General features: G+C 41.3%; 1 protein-coding gene across 1 annotated transcript in view; it reads right to left on the bottom strand.

The window, feature by feature from the left end:
• The window catches only part of LOC130086990 (uncharacterized), a 147,590-nt gene that overhangs the window by 106,763 nt on the left and 20,664 nt on the right, over window positions 1-20,163 (bottom strand). The gene's annotated exons all lie outside the window — the stretch shown is intronic.

Raw genomic sequence — 20,163 nt, 5'->3', positions numbered from 1 at the left:
CCAGTTTGATTGTCCAGCTTCAGTCTGTCTCTGAATCTCCCATCAAGAACATCATCATATACAGTGATTCTGTCAGCCGTTACATTGATTTCAGCTATTAATGTGTTTTCATGTCCAAACCTCCACTGAATCACATCATCATCCTTTATTTCAGTAAGACCAGAGTTTAGAGAGTCTGAACTGAGACTTTTTAGTCATTTAAATGTGAAATAGTGATTAACATTCTGCAGCAGTACAAAGACAAAATCCATAAAATAAAATAAAACATTTAAAACTCACCATCCAGACGCCAGAAACACAAACAGAGCAAAACCAATTTGAGAAACATTTTCACTGATCACTGAAAAGCCCACGATAGTAACTCTTAAAATGTCTGAAACACTCAGATTGATCTGGAAGACTGAACTGTGATATTTATCTGGTCGTGACCTCAGTCACAGTTTACGTTCACACGTCAATCTCCTTTAACATCATGAGAATCATCAAGCTTTTGCTGATCTTACATTTCTAGGCCTGTTTGAAAACTAATAGCAGAGTAAAATGTTGCAATAGAGTTGGATTAGAGATTCGTATCGACTGATGTGTTATTTAGTGCTGTGAGCTGCAAATCCTGACTAGGGGTGTGCAATATTGACCAAAAAATTATATCTCAATATAATTTTTATATTGACAAAATCCATCTTTGCACTGCAGAAGTGGCACAAAAGCAGCATCTGAGAAGGTATTTAGATGTATTTACACAGACTGATTAATGCAGCTCATGTTTCAAAAGATGTGATTTACAACCTAACGGAATCTTTTTCATTTGTGAGACTATTTTTCCATGCCTTGATAATTCTGCCAATAATAGATCATCCTTTTTTGAAAGGGGGCACATTTGACACTGTGATTATTTTTCTTGCTGGCTGAACCAAAGGCATTTCCGGGTATCTTTTATTATTACTACACTTTGAACCACACTATTTATAAAATTCACCCTCTCCTATAGCAATGAATGAATCGAATTTTTTATCAGGGAGACTACAATGCACTCCCTGATGGGATGCTATAGTAGACGGTTTGTCAGGGTCTTGCTCTGGCAGCTTTGTCTGTGTTGTCTTTGTTTCATGTCTCTATGTTTGTGTTGTGCTTGAACATATGGTTGTGTTTGTGTTGGCCATGTGCTCCTCTGTTCCTGCCTCCTTGTTTCCCTGTACCACGCCCTCTTGTCTAGTTGAGTCCTCGTTTGTCTGAGTGTTGTCACCTGTTCCTCATGTTCTCTGTTCCCTTGTTTCAGTCCTCGTTTACGTAAGTGTGTTCACCTGTTCCTTGTCTAAGTGTTCTCACCTGTTACTCTTGTTAACTCCCTTTATGTGTGTGCTCTTTCCCTCATGTGTTGCCAGGTCCTTAGATGTTGTACTACTGTGCTACATAGTTTGTTTCTTGTTACCAAAATCTACAGTGTTTTATTTGTAGAAGTGTTTTGTGCTTTAGTTCTGCCATCGGTCCTGTCTGTCTTGTCTTCTGTGTCTCTAGTAGGGATGGAGAAATGAAGCCTCACGAAGCAATGAGGTTCCCTTTCGAGGGAACTCTACACTGCGTCGAGAATCGACACTTTGGGGACGCTCCCTAAGCGTGCGCCTCTGAAGTATGAATGAAACTAATCCAATCCTGATTGGTGTTGCGTCGTGACGTAACATGTGACGGCATACCCGGAAGTATAAAAGTGACGCTGTCACAACACACACTAGCTTTCGCTCTTCAGCAAGCGCTCTGTGTTGAAACTGTCTGTCTTATTTGGTGTTGTTTGTCAATCAGTTGATCAGAATGGCCAGCGAACAATTTAAAAGATGTGTGCATCCTTGCCCTCGTTTTATTACGGGTGGGGACACACATGCTTTGTGTGTGAATTGTTTGGGAGCGCAGCATGCACAAGCAGCTCTTGAGGGAGCTGTTTGTGCAGACTGTGAAGCACTTCCTATTAGAGTGCTGCGCTCCCGGCTGGCGTGCTTTGATGAGCACGGTCAGGCTCGCGTTCCCCACGGTTCTGGTCCCGCGTCCGTTGAGGCGGCGCGACGATTGAGATCGCGGGGTTCGCAGCGGGATCTTACAGATGAGAATGAGACTGCTGCGGCACTTTCTCATTCTTCGTCTGAGGATCCCGTAGCCCCTGAGAGTGGTACAGGAGCCCGCATCGCGGCTTCTCCTGCCCACGATCAGGTCCCAATGCTTGAGCTCTCTGCTTCCGAGGAAGTGGATGTGCTCAGTATTGATGCGGATGACCGTGATTTGGGCGCGCCATTTCACGGCCAAAGCTATGAGGAGCTGGTAGAGGTTGTGACTCGTGCTGTGGCCAGACTTAACATTAGCTGGACACATGATGAGCAAGGAACGCAAGTGAAAGCAAGCTTGATGAGCGTTTCCTGCAGCACAGGTCACAACCTCAGCGCCGGGCTAACTGTTTTTCCCCAATCTTACAAATAAAGAGATAGGAACTCTCTTGGGAAAAACCCCACTCTTTTTCAAATCTGATCACATTCATTAAATGATTATTTGAAGAGGTGGGTGTGAGATGGGCGATGGCGGTTGGTCAGGCTGGTACGTTCCTGTACTCTAAGACGATTTTACAGGCGTATAATGGCACTAAACGTACCATAGCTTATTGTAGCAGTTATGATGGTTGAGAGACATCAGTGGCTTAATTTGTCTGGTATAAAAAAGGGAAGACAAATATTTTCTGCTGAACGCTCCGCTATCACCTTCTGGCCTGTTCTCCGACGCTGTCACTTCAATCGTCGACAGGTTTATGAATAAATAAATAAAATAAATATATATATATATATATATATATATAAAAATAAATATATATATATATAAAACTATATATGTTGTCCCGCCGTTTTTGAACGTTTCGGGCTACATCGATTTCCAGCGAACGCACACCGTGGCGTTCACCCCAAGAGCTTGCAACCGGGCACCGACTATGGTCACAAAATTTTTCTAGACTTTTTCCTGCCGATCATCTAATTCAGGAAGTCGAGAATAGTGCTCGAGAAACACCCGAGGCCGGTCCCAAGGGGCTGGTTCCCTTAGTCGATTTTGTAGAATGGCAACGCCTTCCAATTATCTATATGGGTACTGAATATTTTTAAATATGGGTACGGACTGCAGTTCGGTTACCGACCTCCCAGCTTTGTTGGGGTCGTACCGACCGCAGGGGTTCCAGAACAGGCTCGGGTTATGGAACAAGAGGTACAGACTCTACTGGAGTTAAGGGGCCATAGAGAGTGTTCCCCTACCAGATAGAAAGTCCAGGTGTTACAGCCGGTACTTTTTAGTTCCAAAGGAGGATGTTGGACTGAGGCCAATTTTAGATCTAAGGCTATTGACTTGTTCTTTGAGGAGATCCAGGTTCAAAATGCTTACAATTTCCATTATCGGAAACCAAATCAGATCCGAGGACTGGTTTGGCATGGTAGATCTAAATGTTGGGGCTGTCCACTCAGTTGCAGGGCAACCGATGTTGTTCTTGCAGCGGGGCCCGGAAACGATGTGTATTGCCCGCCGTCTATGACGCTTCGGGCCGCATCATTTTCCAGGGAACGCACTCTGCGTCGTCTGTCCTCGAAAAATAAAAGACGAGCATCAGTTATGGTCACGAAAACCGTATCGACTACAGCCTGCCGGTCTTCCGCTTCAGGCAGTCGAGAAGGGTGCTCGGAAACCACCAGAGACCAGTCTCGAGAGGCTGGATCGGATGTGGTTCTTGCGGCGGGGCCCGGAAACGATGTGTATTGCCCGCCGTCTATGACGCTTCGGGCCGCATCATTTTCCAGGGAACGCACTCTGCGTCGTCTGTCCTCGAAAAATAAAAGACGAGCATCAGTTATGGTCACGAAAACCGTATCGACTACAGCCTGCCGGTCTTCCGCTTCAGGCAGTCGAGAAGGGTGCTCGGAAACCACCAGAGACCAGTCTCGAAAGGCTGGATCGGATGTGGTTCTTGCGGCGGGGCCCGGAAACGATGTGTATTGCCCGCCGTCTATGACGCTTCGGGCCGCATCATTTTCCAGCGAACGCACTGCATCGTTTTTCCTCGAAAAATAAAAAACGAGCATCAGTTATGGTTACGAAAACCGTATCGACTACAGCCTGCCGGTCTTCCGCTTCAGGCAGTCGAGAAGGGTGCTCGAAAACCACCAGAGGCCAGTCTCGAGAGGCTGGTTCTCTTAGATCGGGGTTCTTCCGTTCGGCCTAGCACTCTCTCCCCGCATGTTCATGTGTAAGTTTATGGATGCGACTCTGGCTCCACTGAGGCTTCAGGGCATCCGTATACTGAATTACTTCGACGACTTATTGGCCCAGTCTCGAGGAATGGCAGTTCGGCATTGAGATGTCGTCCTTGGTCAAAATTAGAATCGGGGGTTGAGACTCAACACTAAGAAAAATGTGTTGGAACCAGCTCAGAAGACTGCTCTTCTGGGCATGAAATGGAATTCGGTTACAATGCAGGCACGTATGTCTCCCACTCGTATCGAATCCATCCTGGCCATGGTGTCCGGGATAAAGCTAGGCCAGGCCATCACTGTAAAGCAGTTTCAAAGACTGCTGGGCCTCATGATAGCGGCATCCAACATTATACATTTGGGCCTTCTACACATGAGGCCCCCTTCAGTGGTGGCTGAGAGCAGAGGGTTTTTTCCCTCAAGGGGAATCTGTTCCGTATAGTCAGAGTTACGCGCAGATGCCTTCGTTCTCTGGTAATTTGGAAGAAACCTTGGTTCCTATCCCACAGGCCAGTGCTGGGAGCGTCATGTCGCCGGAAGACCGTTTCGACAGTCGCCTCCCTCACTGGTTGGGGCGCGGTCATGGACGGCCGCTTTGCCAGGGGTCTGTGGCAGGACATCATCATTCTTGGCACATAAACTGTCTAGAGATGATGGCTGTGTTCAGGGCTTTGAGGAACTTCCTCCCAGACATCAATGGTTACCATGTCTTAGTACGATCAGACAATACGTCTGTGGTAGCTTATCTGAACCGACAAGGGGGACTCAGATCGCGCCCTCTGTGCAGACTGGCGCATCAGATTATTCTTTGGTCCCAGGGGGAAATACTCTCTATCAGAGCAATGTATATTCCGGGGGTTCAGAATCAGGGAGCAGACATCCTGTCGAGGCAGGGGCTGAGGCCCGGGGAATTCAGACTTCATCCAGATGTGGTGAAGTCAGTATGGGAGAGGTTTGGACCATTGGAAGTGGATCTGTTTGCGTCTTGAGAGACGTCCCACTGTCCACTTTGGTTCTCCCTCACACATCCAGCCCCACTGGGGTTGGATGCCATGGTACAGGCCTGGCCGAGGCTTCGCCTGTACGCACTTCCCCCGATCGCTCTGCTCCCGGGAGTCCTGGAGAGGGTCCGTCAAGAGGGCATCAGTCTACTTCTGGTTGCCCCGAGGTGGCCGACCCGAGTATGGTTTTCAGACATAATATCACTCCTGATAGCTCCGCCATGGCAGATTCCTCTGAGGAGGGATCTGTTGTCCCAGGCGGAGGGCACAATCTTCCACCCTCACCCAGAGCTGTGGAAGCTGTGGGTCTGGCCTCTGAGGGGGTTCAGTACCTAAATGCTGGTCTATCAGCTGGAGTAGTTGAAACCATACTTAGCTCTAGGGCCCCATCTACTATGAGATTATATGGCCTCAAGAATGTGTTTTCACTTGGTGTAGAGAACATGAGTTGGACCCAGTTAACTGCCCGGTGGCTTCAGTTCTGGAGTTCCTTCAAGATCGTTTCTCTGCGGGTCTCTCCCCTTCCACGCTTAAGGTGTACGTGGCTGCCATTGCGGCTTTCCACTCACCTTTAAGTGATGGGCCTCTGGGGAGGCACCAGTTGGTCATTCGTTTTCTCCGTGGTACTTGGAGGATGAGACTGGCAACCAGGTCCAGGGTTCCTGCCTGGGACCTGGCAATAGTTCTGGAAGGGTTGTCCCTGGCCCCCTTCGAACCTCTACAGTCGGCTTCGCCTAAGGACTTAACGCTGAAAATGGTTTTTCTCTTAGCTATTACCTCACTTAAGAGGGTGGGAGATCTCCAAGCCCTGGTACACCAGCTTGCTTGGAGTTTGCCCCTGGCAGAGTAAAGCTTTTTTGCACCCGAGTCCGGGCTACGTGCCTAAAGTATCGAATACGGCTCGGTCTACAGTTCTTCAGGCATTCCATCCTCCACCTCATGTGTCGGCAGAAGAAGAGAAGCTTAATTTGCTCTGCCCCGTCAGAGCTTTGAGCGTGTACCTTGAGAGGTCCTCTTCTTGGAGAAGGTCGGACCAATTATTAGTATGTTTTGGGTCACCTAAGAAGGGGCTCCCTGCATCCAAGCAAACTATTAGTAATTGGATTGTTCAGGCTATTACTGAGGCTTACAAGGTGCGCGATTTGCCTTCACCTTTAGCCGTGAGGGCTCACTCAACTAGAAGCATGGCTTCTTCTAGGGCCCTTCTTTCGGGAGTTCCTCTACAGGAGATCTGTGAGGCAGCCGGTTGGGCTACTCCACATACTTTTATTAGGTTCCACAGTCTCCACCTTCCTAGTACGCCTGGCACACACGTGCTCAGTCCTTGCTGAGTGCCTAAACAGTTTCACTCCGGGACAGGCCTATTCGGTGCGTGGCCTAGTGGGCACTCGTTCCCCAAAGTGTTGATTCTCGACGCAGTGTAGAGTTCCCTCGAAAGGGAACGTCTCGGGTTATGACTATAACCCTTGTTCCCTGAGAAGGGAACGAGACACTGCGTCGTTCTGCCACGCCCCTTGAGGCCTTGGAGCGTCTTGCTTCATCGCGAGGCTAGTGTGTGTTGTGACAGCGTCACTTTTATACTTCCGGGTATGCCGTCACATGTTACGTCACGACGCAACACCAATCAGGATTGGATTAGTTTCATTCATACTTCAGAGGCGCACGCTTAGGGAGCGTCCCCAAAGTGTCGATTCTCGACGCAGTGTCTCGTTCCCTTCTCAGGGAACAAGGGTTATAGTCATAACCCGAGACGCTTTCCCCTGACTGTTCCGGGAAAAGATTCAAAGCTTTGAGAGTGTCGAGAACAGCACCATCTGGTGCTTATTTAAAATAAAGCAGCCAGAAGCTTTTCTCTGTCAGATGAAGCAACCACAACACACTCCATAGTTTCAATGTTATGTGTACAAATAAAAAGCCTTACACGTTTGTGTTTGATTTGTTCATTATTAAATAAATTATTTTACCCATTAAAGTGTGACAATAAAATATAAAATGAGCATATTATTTATTAAGATCTGATGTAGGCCTACTCTCTCTCTCTCTACACACACACACACACACATACACACATATAGTGAATAAGGACATTGTGTGATAGGATCATCTGTTCATCTGACACTTGGCAGTGATAGTGCTTATGTAACTGTAGGAATGACAGAAAGGTGATAAAAATTAATTATTCTGTAATGCCAATGTATATACTGTAGATGGGGGTAGACATGTTTCTGCATTCTCCAGTATTCAAGTGGATCTTCAGCTCTTTGTATGTTTGTCTCTATAAGGTATTTATCCACTTCTAGGATCGCATCAGAAGCGGCATTTGAGCTTTGTTTGCGCTGGTCTACAGCACTGTCCAACAGAAGACAAAGGTTTCCACCTCAGAAGTGTGAGGATACATTTTTTTTGTTGGGAGTGACTGTCCATGTACATTGACTGAATATAAGACAACAATTATACAATACAATGATACAAAATAAAATAATAATAAATAAATAAATATTTATTTTTTCTTCTTCTTTTTTTAGAAATGCTGGAAGCTATAAGCTCAAATATTCCCAGTTAGGGGAAGTCTTCCTTTTTTTGGCTGTTGCCATTGCTGTAAATACAAACCCTTCACCAAACACCCAAATACCAACACCAAATTACCTAAAAAAACTTCAAAAGTGCAACGATCTTACAAAAACAAAAATACACAACGATAACAAAAAAATAATAAGTAGTTTTGGTTATTTAAATGTAATGTATTGATTAACTTTCAAAGTACAGCACTCTAGTCTCCTCACAAACCCATCAACCAGACTGAGACAACAAGGACCTTCGAGCCTTCTGACACCCAGAGCCATGGAGAGAAAGAGTTGCGACACTCCCATAGACCGCCATAGGAACTTTGGAATGCGGAAGTAACGCGTGTCGTGGAGCAGCCAATAGTTCCAAACACTGATAGCTTCTCCATTGAACCCCATTCATTTTCAGTGCTTCCGAAGTACGCTCGCTGGTAAATTAATGAAATTACTGTATTTTTTTACTTTTACACACATTAGCCGACCTCTCATGAATCTAGTCTGTAGTTATATTTTATGTAGCCAGTTTTAGTAAATGTTTATTGGAAGATAATAGGTTAATTGCAGCTATAGCTTACGTGACCAACACTTCACTTAGCTTCACTCGTTAGCTAACTTACGGTAACTGATGTATATAATATATAATATTTTATATGTATGTATATATATATATATATATAGCCTATATATAATATTATATATACATACACACACACACACAATTCATTTATTTAAATGGGTTAGGCTTATGCATATATGTGCTTATGTATTTAGGAACATAGTTAATTAACTCATTAACTATCTCTCCGGTTTAATTTTATGAAGAATATTTTTCGGTTGAATATTTACCGAACATTGCTGTATATAGTCATTGCTTTCTACGTTATGGGAGCAGTCTATTTCCCTCCTAAATCATTCATTTGTACATGCACAGCGTAATTATTTATATTTTATGTTGGTTGGAGTTCTGAACGGACTGCAGACCTATTTGCGTGATCACGAAGGTAGGCTAATGGCTGAATCGGAATTTATAAGCAAGATCACGGGAATCAATAGCCTAATACAGCCCAGTTGTGCTAAAATAAATATCATGAGACGTCCATCATCAGATGAATGATATGGAAAAGTTAAGTTAGAGACGCTAAAGCCAGTGCTACTACCCATGCGAACATGAACACTAAGCGTTTCCCTCCGAAAATATAGCCTAAAACTTATCTAAGTTGTCACCCTGCCTCTCCAAATGCAAAACTGACATTAACAAAATGCAATAACAGCTGAAAAAGTACTTGGGTGTGTGTTTTATTTTATATTTACCGTTTAATAATGCAATCGCTGCTGTCTGTCCATAGAAGAACATGACAGCCCGCGTATGTTTTGGAACTATTGGGGCTTACATGAACCACGTGACAGCCGCCGCGGCGACATCAAAGAGTGTCGCAACTCTTTCTCTCTATGGCTCTGCTGACACCCAAAGCGAAACGCGCACGTGATTGGACAGAAAGTGAGGCTTCATTTGTCATCGATCACGTGACCTCTGGGAAACCAATACACACCCCGATACGGGGCTTCAATAGAAATTGCTTCGCTTTCGCGATACGCACATCGAAGCTTCAGTGTCATACGTAACATCACTAGTCTCTAGTTCCAGTCCTGCTAGCTGAGCGTCCCTGACTGCTTACACTCTTGGTTTTGGAGGAAGCCTGGCGCTGTGCCTGAGATCCCTGAGTGCCTTGCTGGAATACTTGGAAGTTCCTGTCTGGCTACTGCTAGTATTCTCAGGTCTCATTCTGCTCTGCCATTTCTACTCTCCTGCTTCCAGTCATCTTGCTAGTTACAACTGCTGCTCGGCTAGTTTCTACGGCTGTCATTGTCTCATCCCTGCCTATTGTCTGGACTGTTCACCTCTCCCACCACATCCTGTCATATGTCTACAGTTCGTCAATAAACCTGTTAACACTCGTTCTGCATTTAAGTCCTCCTTCATAGACCCGTGACACGGTTGCATAGTTATACTTTTCCCCCTGATATTATCAATCTTGTAAGTAAAGAAGTTCATAAAGTCATTACTACTGTGCTGCTTGGAAACGTCTGGGCTTGACGCTTCATTAGTTTGACAACTGCTTAAAAAAAACCTTGGGTTTTGTTTATTTTCTTCTAATATGGTTGAAAAATAAGCAGTTCCATAAACCAAGATTAGAGTATAAGCCAGGCTTATTTCGGTTAGTCAGGCTTATTTTTGGTAGATTCGGTTTCATAAATCAAACTTAAAGTTCAAATTCAGTTACCCTGGCAACTTATGCTGGGAAACTAGCCTGGTCCAGGGCAGGCTAACTGTCAGGCTAAGCCTCAGTTGTTACACAGATCCTCAACACTGACCGACAAGAACACAATGATATTACCACTGACAGTCTCTAATACCATTATTGGACTTTATAAATACACAGTATACAGAAAATCAACTTAAATAAGGCTACAATATAGACACATATATAAGGCATTTTAAAGTTGTCCGTTTAGGACATGTCATTTTTGTAATAAAGACATTTTAATTAAGGAATGCCTCGGTTATCAGAGAATTATTTGTCTACACTGTCTCTTATATATATATATATATATATATATATATATATTATGTACTTTATTATGTCTTTCAATTCAAACACATTTAACACAATTATACAAATGGACAGTTCCTTTAAAGACATCATATTTTCCCCCAATAAATATTCCTTATTTTTCCTTCTACTTTTTTTTTTCTTTTGTGATAATACCAACACATACATATAAATAAAACAATAAATAAATATTAATAAAAATATAACATTCACATATATCAAACTCTTATAATGAATGACACATAATTCCTAATAGTTATTCAAGTAATATTATTTAAATATCAAATATTCAATATTAAATAAGTAAATAAATAAAATAACAAATAACTAGAAATAAAAGGGAAGGTTACATAAAAATGTAGTTAATGTAGGCCAATATATATTCCTTTATTTTATGGAATATTCTTTGATTTTAGAGTTGCACATATCTTTTCAAAATGTATACATTTGTTCTTAATTTAATGTTATCCTCTCCATAATGTACTTTAGAAACTAAATCTAACCACTCATTTAAAACTGGGGATTCTTGCTTTCTCAAAAAAATGATTGCATTAAAAGCTGTATTTCTCAGCATTCTAAAATAAGTATATATCATCTTTATAAAGTAGCATAGGTCCTATACCCAAAACTATATTTTGTATCTTTATATATTTAGTTTCTTAAAAAAAATCTTCCCTGAATTAGGCTACTTCTGTTCAATTTCTTTTTTTTATTAGAAGTATAAAATATATGAGTGTAATGAGCTAGAAGTTCACTGCAACTTATCCAACATTCTAAAGAGAAATTATTATAATTAGAAGATATTTCTAGTGTTATAAAATATCGCATATTAATTTTCCAAGCAAAATGTATATTTTAGTCAGAATTATTGCGCTCCTATTTGGCGCGCATGCGCGCAGCAGCGCTCGTTCAGTATGAAGATTAGCAGCAAAATGGATACATTTGCACGACTTTCTAACATTTACAGATGGAGAATATAACTGTAAAATGTAATTTTTGCACTGAGGGGGGGAAAAAAACATGTCACAAACGCATAAAACAGCACAAAATATACGCTGTTTGATGGTGGATCGATTTGATCCACGATCGACCTCTAGGGCTGCTTCAGAAACGCGTGCACACGCAATTATCTAGACTAGATAAACCTGGATCAAATTAGTGAGATTGCGTAAACTTCAATTACCTTTTATGGAACCACTTTAGCTCCAACTTATTTGTTAGGCTCATTCAAGTCCGGTTTTGGAGTTTAATCCCCGCTTTTCTAAGCTTCATTTATGGAACAGCCCCCAGATCTAGCAGTTTTTATGGACTCTGTTTATGCAATCGTGCTCTCTTTCCATGAAATACGAAATACCTCTAGTTTTGTTTTCTTCCAGTTGCACTCCATTTTTCTGGCTGCTCTCTTAAGGGCTTGATGTGCTCGTTGTATAATGGCATTGGACTATTTTCTTTAATTTTCTTTAAGCGCAAAGAAGCAACTATAGTGCTGGAAAAGAGAGAGTTAAAAGTTTCTGTCGCAATATCGAGTTCTTCTAAGATATCTGGGATGCTGAGATGATGAAACTGAACAGGAAGATTATTAATAAAGCAATCTTTCATGGCAGAAGTTATAGGTCTAACATATTTGTAACACGGAGTCGGCTTTGCAGCCATGGCTAAATTAAATTTACACGAGACTAGATAATGATCTGAGACGTCATCGCTCTGCTGCAGAATTTCAACGGCATCAACATTGATTCCATGTGATAATATTAGATCTAGAGTATGATTACGACAATGAGTAGGTCCATGTTGTCTAACTCCAATAGAGTTAAGAATGTCTTTAAATACCAATCCCAATGCATCTTTTTCATTATCTACATGTATATTAAAATCACCAACAATTAGGACTTTATCTGCAGCCAGTACTAACTCTGATAGTCAGCAAATTCTTTGATAAAGTCTGTATGGTGCCCTGGTGGCCTGTATACAGTAGCCAGAACAAATCTCAAACGTGATTCATCATTTACACTATATATTGTTACATTAAGCACCAACACTTCAAAAGAATTATATTTGAAACTAGACTTCTTAGTAATTTTGAAAGTATTACTATAAATTACAGCAATACCTCCCCCTTTGCCTTTCAGACGAGCTTCATTTTTATAACCGTAATCTTGTGGGGTGGACTCATTTAAAGTAATGTAATCGTTTGGTTTTAGCCAGGTTTCTGTCAAACACAGCACATCTAGATTATAGTCTGTAATCATATCATTAACAATAAGTGCTTTTGAAGTAAGGGATCGAATATTCAGCAACCCAAGCTTTATCATTTGCTCATTTGTATTATATCTATTTTTTATTTGTTGAACATAAATTACATTTTTAACCTTTAATGGGTTTGGAAGTGTTGTGTATGTCCTAATTCGGGGAACAGACACAGTCTCTATATGATGATATCTAGGTGAAAGAGTCTCTATGTGATGGGATTTATCTGACCTTGGTGACGTGAGACAGTTGGCAGACGGACTGGCTTCCTGACCTGAGCCCCAGTTTGTCATGTTTGAGCTCTAAGACTATGTGCCATATTACTAGAGAGAAGAGCAACACCATCCCAGGAGGTGGAATACCATCCCTTTTCAACAGGTCAGGTCTGCCCTAAAAACTTTTCCAATTCTATATTATTTTCTGGACACCACTTAGACAGCCAGCCATTGAGTGAGGACAGTCTATCTCATCACTCCTGCGTACAGGAAGAGGGCCAGAGCAAATTACAGTGCCTGACATCGTACTTGCGAGTTCACACACCTCTTTAACATTAATTTTGGTAATCTCCGACTGGCTGAGTCAAAACATCATTAGTGCCGACATGAATAATAATCTTAGAGAATTTACGATTAGCATTAGCCAGTACTTTTAAATTTGCTTTGATGTCAGGCACTCTGGCTCCTGGTAAACATGTGATTATGTTGGCTGGTGTCTCCATTTTCACATTCCGTGTGATATAATTTATATATAGAAAAAAGAGGCCGCACTTTGCATAAACAGTTTATTTTACACAAACGCGTTTCGGCGTGTGCCTTCTTCAGTGTGCAAAGAATCATACTTTACCCAATCTTATATACCCACACCAGTTGACACCCATAATCACATCAACCAATAATTTTAAAATGATGCACATGTTACCAATGTTTCAATGAGTCCATTAATGAAAGACAAAGACACATATTTGATACAGCATAATACTCGTAATATGTTTACAGGAAACAACTTAAAGACAGGTCCTCATTCATTCCATTGGGGATACATGTGTTTAAATTAAAAATGTACCAAGCCTCCCTTTGAAGGAGGCGGTTCTCACGGTCTCCCCCTCTTGAAAGCCGACCGACACACTCCAGACCCATAAATTTGAGCATATTGGCATTATGTCCCTCAGAGTTAAAATGTCTTGCGACCGATGATTTCTCATCATTCTTTCTAATAGCACACTTATGCTCAAAAATTCGGGTCTTCAGTTGTCGCTTCGTTTTGCCCACATAAAAGAGCCCACAGGGACACGTCAGTAAATAAACAATAAAGGTGGAAAGACATGTGATTCAGCCCTTAACTTTATAAGTTCTGCCTGTTTTTGGATGTGTCAACATATTGTCTGTCAGCATAAAATTACATGCCGCACAGTTCAAGCACTTAAAATTACCGTGAGGAATTTTGAAGGGGAAAGACGACTGGGGATGCGCAGGAAGGTGCGAGCGCACTAATCGATCTCTCAGGCTAGGTGCTCGTTTATAGCAAGTACGCGGTAGATCTTGAAACGTGTGTCCTATGTGAGGGTCGCTACTTAGAATGTGCCAATGACGTTGCACGATGTTCTTTAAACTCTTTGAGATATGACCATAAGTCGATACAAAGGTAACTGGAGTGTTGTTTGATTTTACCTGATCAGTACGTTTGGTCATCAAGTCAGCGCGCTGTAAACTGCGCGCGCGCTCTACACAGTCACGCACTAAATTGTGTGTATAACCCCTATCAATGAATCTTTGGCACAACTCCCCCTCTTGTCGCTCAAAATCCTCATCATGACTACAAATGCGGCGCACTCTAAGCAGTTGACTATAAGGTAGACTACGTTTAAGAGAGGGTGGATGGAAACTCTGGTAGTGTAAAAAAGAGTTACGATCCGTCTCTTTTCGATAAATTTCAGTGTGTATTGTGTTGTCTAACTTTTTCACTAGAACATCCAAAAAAGGCAGAGTCTTGCAATCATAGGTTAATGTAAATTTAATCGAAGGCGATCTAGAATTTGCATAATCATGGAAAACACTTAGTTCGTGTTCCGGGCCCGACCATACAAAGAATATGTCGTCTATATATCTATACCACACTTTTAGGTACTGATTAGAGTAGGATTAGAGTTGTAGATAAAATCCTGTTCAAATTTGCCCATAAAGAGTTTGGCATAATTAGGCGCCATGGGCGAACCCATGGCAGTGCCTTGAGTTTGTAGAAAAAAAATATTTTGAAACATAAAGTATTTTTTTTTTTTTTTTTTTGTAAGAACTTCATTAGCCAATGACAACAAAAACTCAATATGTGAAACTCGATTTATCTGCAAGTAATACTCTAAGGCCGCTAACCCTGCATCATGCGGGATATTAGTATATAAGCTGGTCACATCCATAGAGCACAATAGATCAGTTGTACACATCTCCCCAATACATGACAATTTCATCAGGAAGTCAGTGGTATCTTTTAGAAAAGAAGGCAAGTCATACACTAAACCCTTTATGTGATGGTCAACAAATTTAGACAGCGGCTCAGTTACGGATTGATTCCCAGAAACAATTGGACGGCCAGGCGGATTGTCCAGCCTTTTATGAATTTTTGGCAACGTATAAAGCACTGGTCTCAATGGGTTAGTTTGTAACAGAAACCCGTATTCTTTTTCATTAATTATTGCGTTAGATACAGCCCTCTTCAATATAGTTTTTATCTCTTCACTAAACTTCATAGTGGGATCACATTGTAAGCGAGCATAAAAGTTAACGTCACTAAGTTGTCTCTCTATTTCTTGTACATAAGCAGACCTGTCCTGAACAACAATGGAGCCTCCCTTGTCTGCAGGTTTAATAATTATATCATCATCAGCCATCAATGTATGTAATGCTTCTTTCTCGGAAGACAACAAATTGTGTCTAATAAAATAGTCATCAGGCTTAAAACAGGAAAACACGTCTTGCTCTACCAGCCGGCAGTTTAGGCCAGCACTCTTAAAATAAATTTAAGTGTAATTATTGAGTGAAGCCTGCTCCATCCTCCATTCATTCAGTGTGATAGAATTTCCAATAACTAGGGCACATTCAACAGGATTCTCAGTGGGTTTTTCACTGAGTGGGGATAATCTATTAGAAGTTGTAATCGGAACAGAAGAGCGGTGTTTTGTCCTGCGACTACAGTGCCTCACAGTCACCCAGTTGCCCTGCTGCAGGGGCTCTACTACAGCCGGAACCGAACAATGTACAGAGTTCACTATGCTAGGCGCATCCAAAGCAGTATCTAAAGACGTATCTAAAGCCCTTGCACCCTTACAATTAACCTCAATTAAAGTTTGGATGCGTATCTCTAGTTCTGAAATCTTCTACATCAGCCTGACTATCTCAGGGCTCTCAAGTGTCATGCATTGAGCAAGACAGTCACTCATTTCAGTCTTTTGTCACGCTCTCCCGCCACACATTGTATTTCTCACGCTGAAAAACTATTTGTAATATATTTAATATGCCGCAGCGCCCAAAACTCTGGCCGCGGCGCTATCACTGTGCAACCGGCAGAATCAAGCGCGTGCTGCGCGTCTCCTCTAGTGTTGTTCGTCTGGTGTTGTTAGCCAATCAGAAAACAGCACTATTGTATCTGGGTAAGATTTAACGCAACAACCAATGACACCCCGTCGGCTGGGTGTCACACTCTCTCTCCCCCACCCCCCCCCCCCCCCCCCGGTGTCACTCTTACCTGTCTTCAAAACTTGAGAGCCCTGCTATCTCCCTGCATTTATCACATGTAAATCCTATGCTGACAGAGAAGACTATGCAATACATGTTAGATTAAGTGCAAGTGACAATAAGAGGAGAAGAAGACATGACTCACCGTGTTTGTTGACTGATCCTACTTACCACAGCTTTGATGGATTTGTAAAGGTGCGAGCAATAAATAAATAAAGAGAGCATGGATGGCACGCTAACAGGCTAGGGAATTACTAGCGTGTTGTGCTAGCAACCTTTTAGATTGAAGCTAGTGATGTCTGGTTAATATGTGATGTTGACTAAATTATATTTAGCAGTATAAACAACAGGGAATGATAGTAAATAATGATTCAAAACAGAAAGATATACGAAGCTACAGACGCAAACAACCTAAGCAGAGCAGCAAGGCAGACAAGAGCAATCGAGCAGACAGGTTTTAATGTTGTTGTGGTGTTTTTAATATGCTTTAAGACAAACCATGTGCAAATTCATAAGTCAACACCATTCCTGAGTATTTTCTTCTCAAAAAAGGGGTTTGGAAAATGCACTCATGATGTACTACTTACTCATTATATACATTTTGAACACAAAAAAGTTATGGACTGCAGCTTTAACCTTGTAAACCATAAGTTGTGAATGTTATTATACTATTAACCTCATTCTTCTTGGTCTAATAGATGCTGCAAAAAATATATATGTTTATCACAACAACAAAAATCTGATCCACTGCAAGATTTTCTGGAAGTATACAGCTAAATCGTTACTTTTTTTAAACGTACTGCCTACATTTTGCTAACAGCATCATAAAATTAGGTTTTTAAAAATCCAAAAGATTGTATTAAAATACTTCAGCCATTATAAGAATCAGATCTGTTTTAATTGCACTTATCATTTCATTTCATTTCATTTCACGTTTATTGTCATTGTCATCCAGAGAACAACAACGAAATTGTGTTTGGAGCATACAACAACCGTACATGGTGTCTTAGAGTGCACTAACAAAATAAGTAATAAATACCCCTGTGTAAACATGGCACATCGAAGTATATAGTTGTTTAAAACACAGAACCAGTGACATTCACTCTTAATAGCAGCAAGAGGCTTCACAAAACAAAAAGACAACCAGGACAAAAAGTATGATGAGTATGATAATCAGAGTTGGATATGGATGTGATTAATGCAACAATGCAAAGTCCAGTTCACAGTTATTTCACAGAGAGGTATGAGGGGTATGAGTCGTATGAGGGGTATGAGGGGTATGAGGGGGAGTGGGGGCATCATTAAGCAGGATAGATGTGGTTAATGCAACAATGCAACGTCCTGTTCACAGCTGTTTCACAATGAGATATAGTTTACTGTCCTTGGGGGGGGAGGGGGAGGAAGGGCATCATTAAGCAGCATTAAGCAGCCTCACTGCGTAAGGGTACAGGCTGTTAGCCAGTTTTACTGGCACCAATAGACCTGTACCTTCTCCCTGAAGGCAGCAGGTGGAACAAATGATGGGCCGGGTGATGCTGGTCCAGTAAGATGCTATGCACTCTCTTCAGACAGCGGGTATCATAGATGTTGCTGATCTCTGGAAGAGTGGTCCCAATGATTTTACCCGCTGTATTTACCACTCGTTGGAGTGCTTGCTGATGGACTTTAGTGCAGCTGGAATACCACACTAAGAAGCCATACGTCAGAACACTGCTGATGGCACAGTTGTAAAAGTTGACCATCAGCTGTTTAGGAATCCTGGCGCTCCTCAGTTGCCTCAGATAGTAGAGGCGTTGCTGGGCCTTCCCTATCACAGAGGTGATGTTGATTCCCCAGGACAGGTCCATACACATGAACATACACAAAAAAAATCTATTTTCCAGGAAATAATATAGTTTATATGTTCTTCAAAGCACGTTTTCCTTGACAGATGCAAAGTAAAAAGAAAGAAAAGAGAAAGGTCTTTATTCTCCTAAGGTCGTGGTTCAGGCTTTTGTGAGAAGTCTTTGGCATATTATAGTACTTTAGCTATGACACTGAAATGAATTTTTTAAAACATTTATAACAACAGACACCATGATGAACACTTGTAAACCCTGCCGGCATAAATGCATAAATGACACAAATAATTACATAACAGTGGACAATCACAGCACAGCAAAACATTCTTCAAGAATAGAATTAAAAGAGACATGAAATGGAGAAAACATTTATAATTTATCATTACTGTTAACGCCCCAGTGAATAACTACACTTGGCAGTAAAAAAAAAAAGATCAGCATGCCATCTCAAATGCTTCATAAAAGGTTACAATGTTACAAGACATTTGTAAAAAAAGAAAATAAAAAAAAAAGAATAAAAAAAAAGAAAAGCAATTACCTTTTTGCACATTTAACAAAAACGTGCTTTATAATACAAAATGCATATTGTTGTTTAAGCAGTTAACATATTATGCTTATTACCTGTAAGGCTTATGCAACAGTCAGAAACACTTATGTAAGATAATATATAAAAAATACATTACATAAACCCATATTAGGCATTTTGTTGCCGCTTTTCTCCAGTGTCTTTCAGCAGTTTTACAGGTTCAGTTCCTGAGATTCAGAGTTTGATCAAGGACACAATGGTGATATTTCATGGATCGACCTTTGCAGGATTTGAACCTTTTACACTTTAACCACAAAGATACGACACCATAAACAAAGTGCATCATAAACTTGAACATTTTCTGCTGAAAACACCAGTTTAGAGCAACATTAATGTCAGGAATAACATCATACTGGTGTTTTCATCAGGGATGTTCCTCTAGTGTTGTGAAAATGCTAATACTGAAATTATAAATATACTGTAACATTACCAGTATCAGTAGTATTGGCTTGACCTGTGTGTTGTTTGACTGACAGCTTCTCCGTGAAGAGCATTTCTCTTTCAATATGGAATTACTTGAAGTTGTTCAAAATGTTCATCTAGATGAAGTATTCATGTTCACAACCTGTTATAAATTAATGTAAACATAAGCAGACAAAAAAGCCGACACTTACAGTGTAAATGCTGCTGTTATTAAAGTACCACTGAAGTGTCTTGGAATGCGAAGGTTTGTTTGATGCGTCGACATAATTTCCACTCAAACAAGAGCTAAGGCGGGAAATATTTAATGGCTCCTCCCCCTTTTCAAATAGACAATAGTATTTAGTTTTTACCTCACAGACTGTAATTCGTACTTGACGGCACCATGGAAGCGAATCCGAGCGCTGATGAAACGTTGGCTTCAATAATAGAGGTGTGAATAAACTCGAGCCATTTCATTCTTAACCAACGTACAGTTGGAGAACAGAATAAAACTCGAGCGTATGAGCAACCGAGCACACGTCTCCAACACATATTGCTCTGTGACGTGTCAACGTTGCTTTGGCCAGGTGGTGTTTATAACATAGGGGGCGGAGCTTTAGATTCTAGAGAGCATTTGATTGGACAAAAGATGTGATGAGAAGCTGAAGTCCACGATGATGTCATAAAAATCCATGATCCATTTTAGCGGAAGTGAGAGAGTAAGTTTTGAATGCTTATATCTCCTAAATGCAAATGTTGTCATTGTTTTGGAGCACACCTGATATTCATAACCTTAAGGCTAACATATTCATACTAAAAGCTAAAAAACTTACAGGTGGTCTTTAATGATTACAGAGAAACGAAAAAAAATCACTTACTGACTGTTTCTGTCTGAATCAATTTAGCAGCTTTAATAAACA

The sequence above is a fragment of the Rhinichthys klamathensis genome, unplaced genomic scaffold, assembly GCF_029890125.1.
Source record: "Rhinichthys klamathensis goyatoka isolate OS25496 unplaced genomic scaffold, OSU_Roscu_1.1 h1tg000103l_1, whole genome shotgun sequence".
NCBI lineage: Eukaryota > Metazoa > Chordata > Actinopteri > Cypriniformes > Leuciscidae > Rhinichthys > Rhinichthys klamathensis.
The sequence above is the reverse complement of the archived record's forward strand: the minus strand, read 5'-3'. Positions and strand labels throughout refer to the sequence as shown.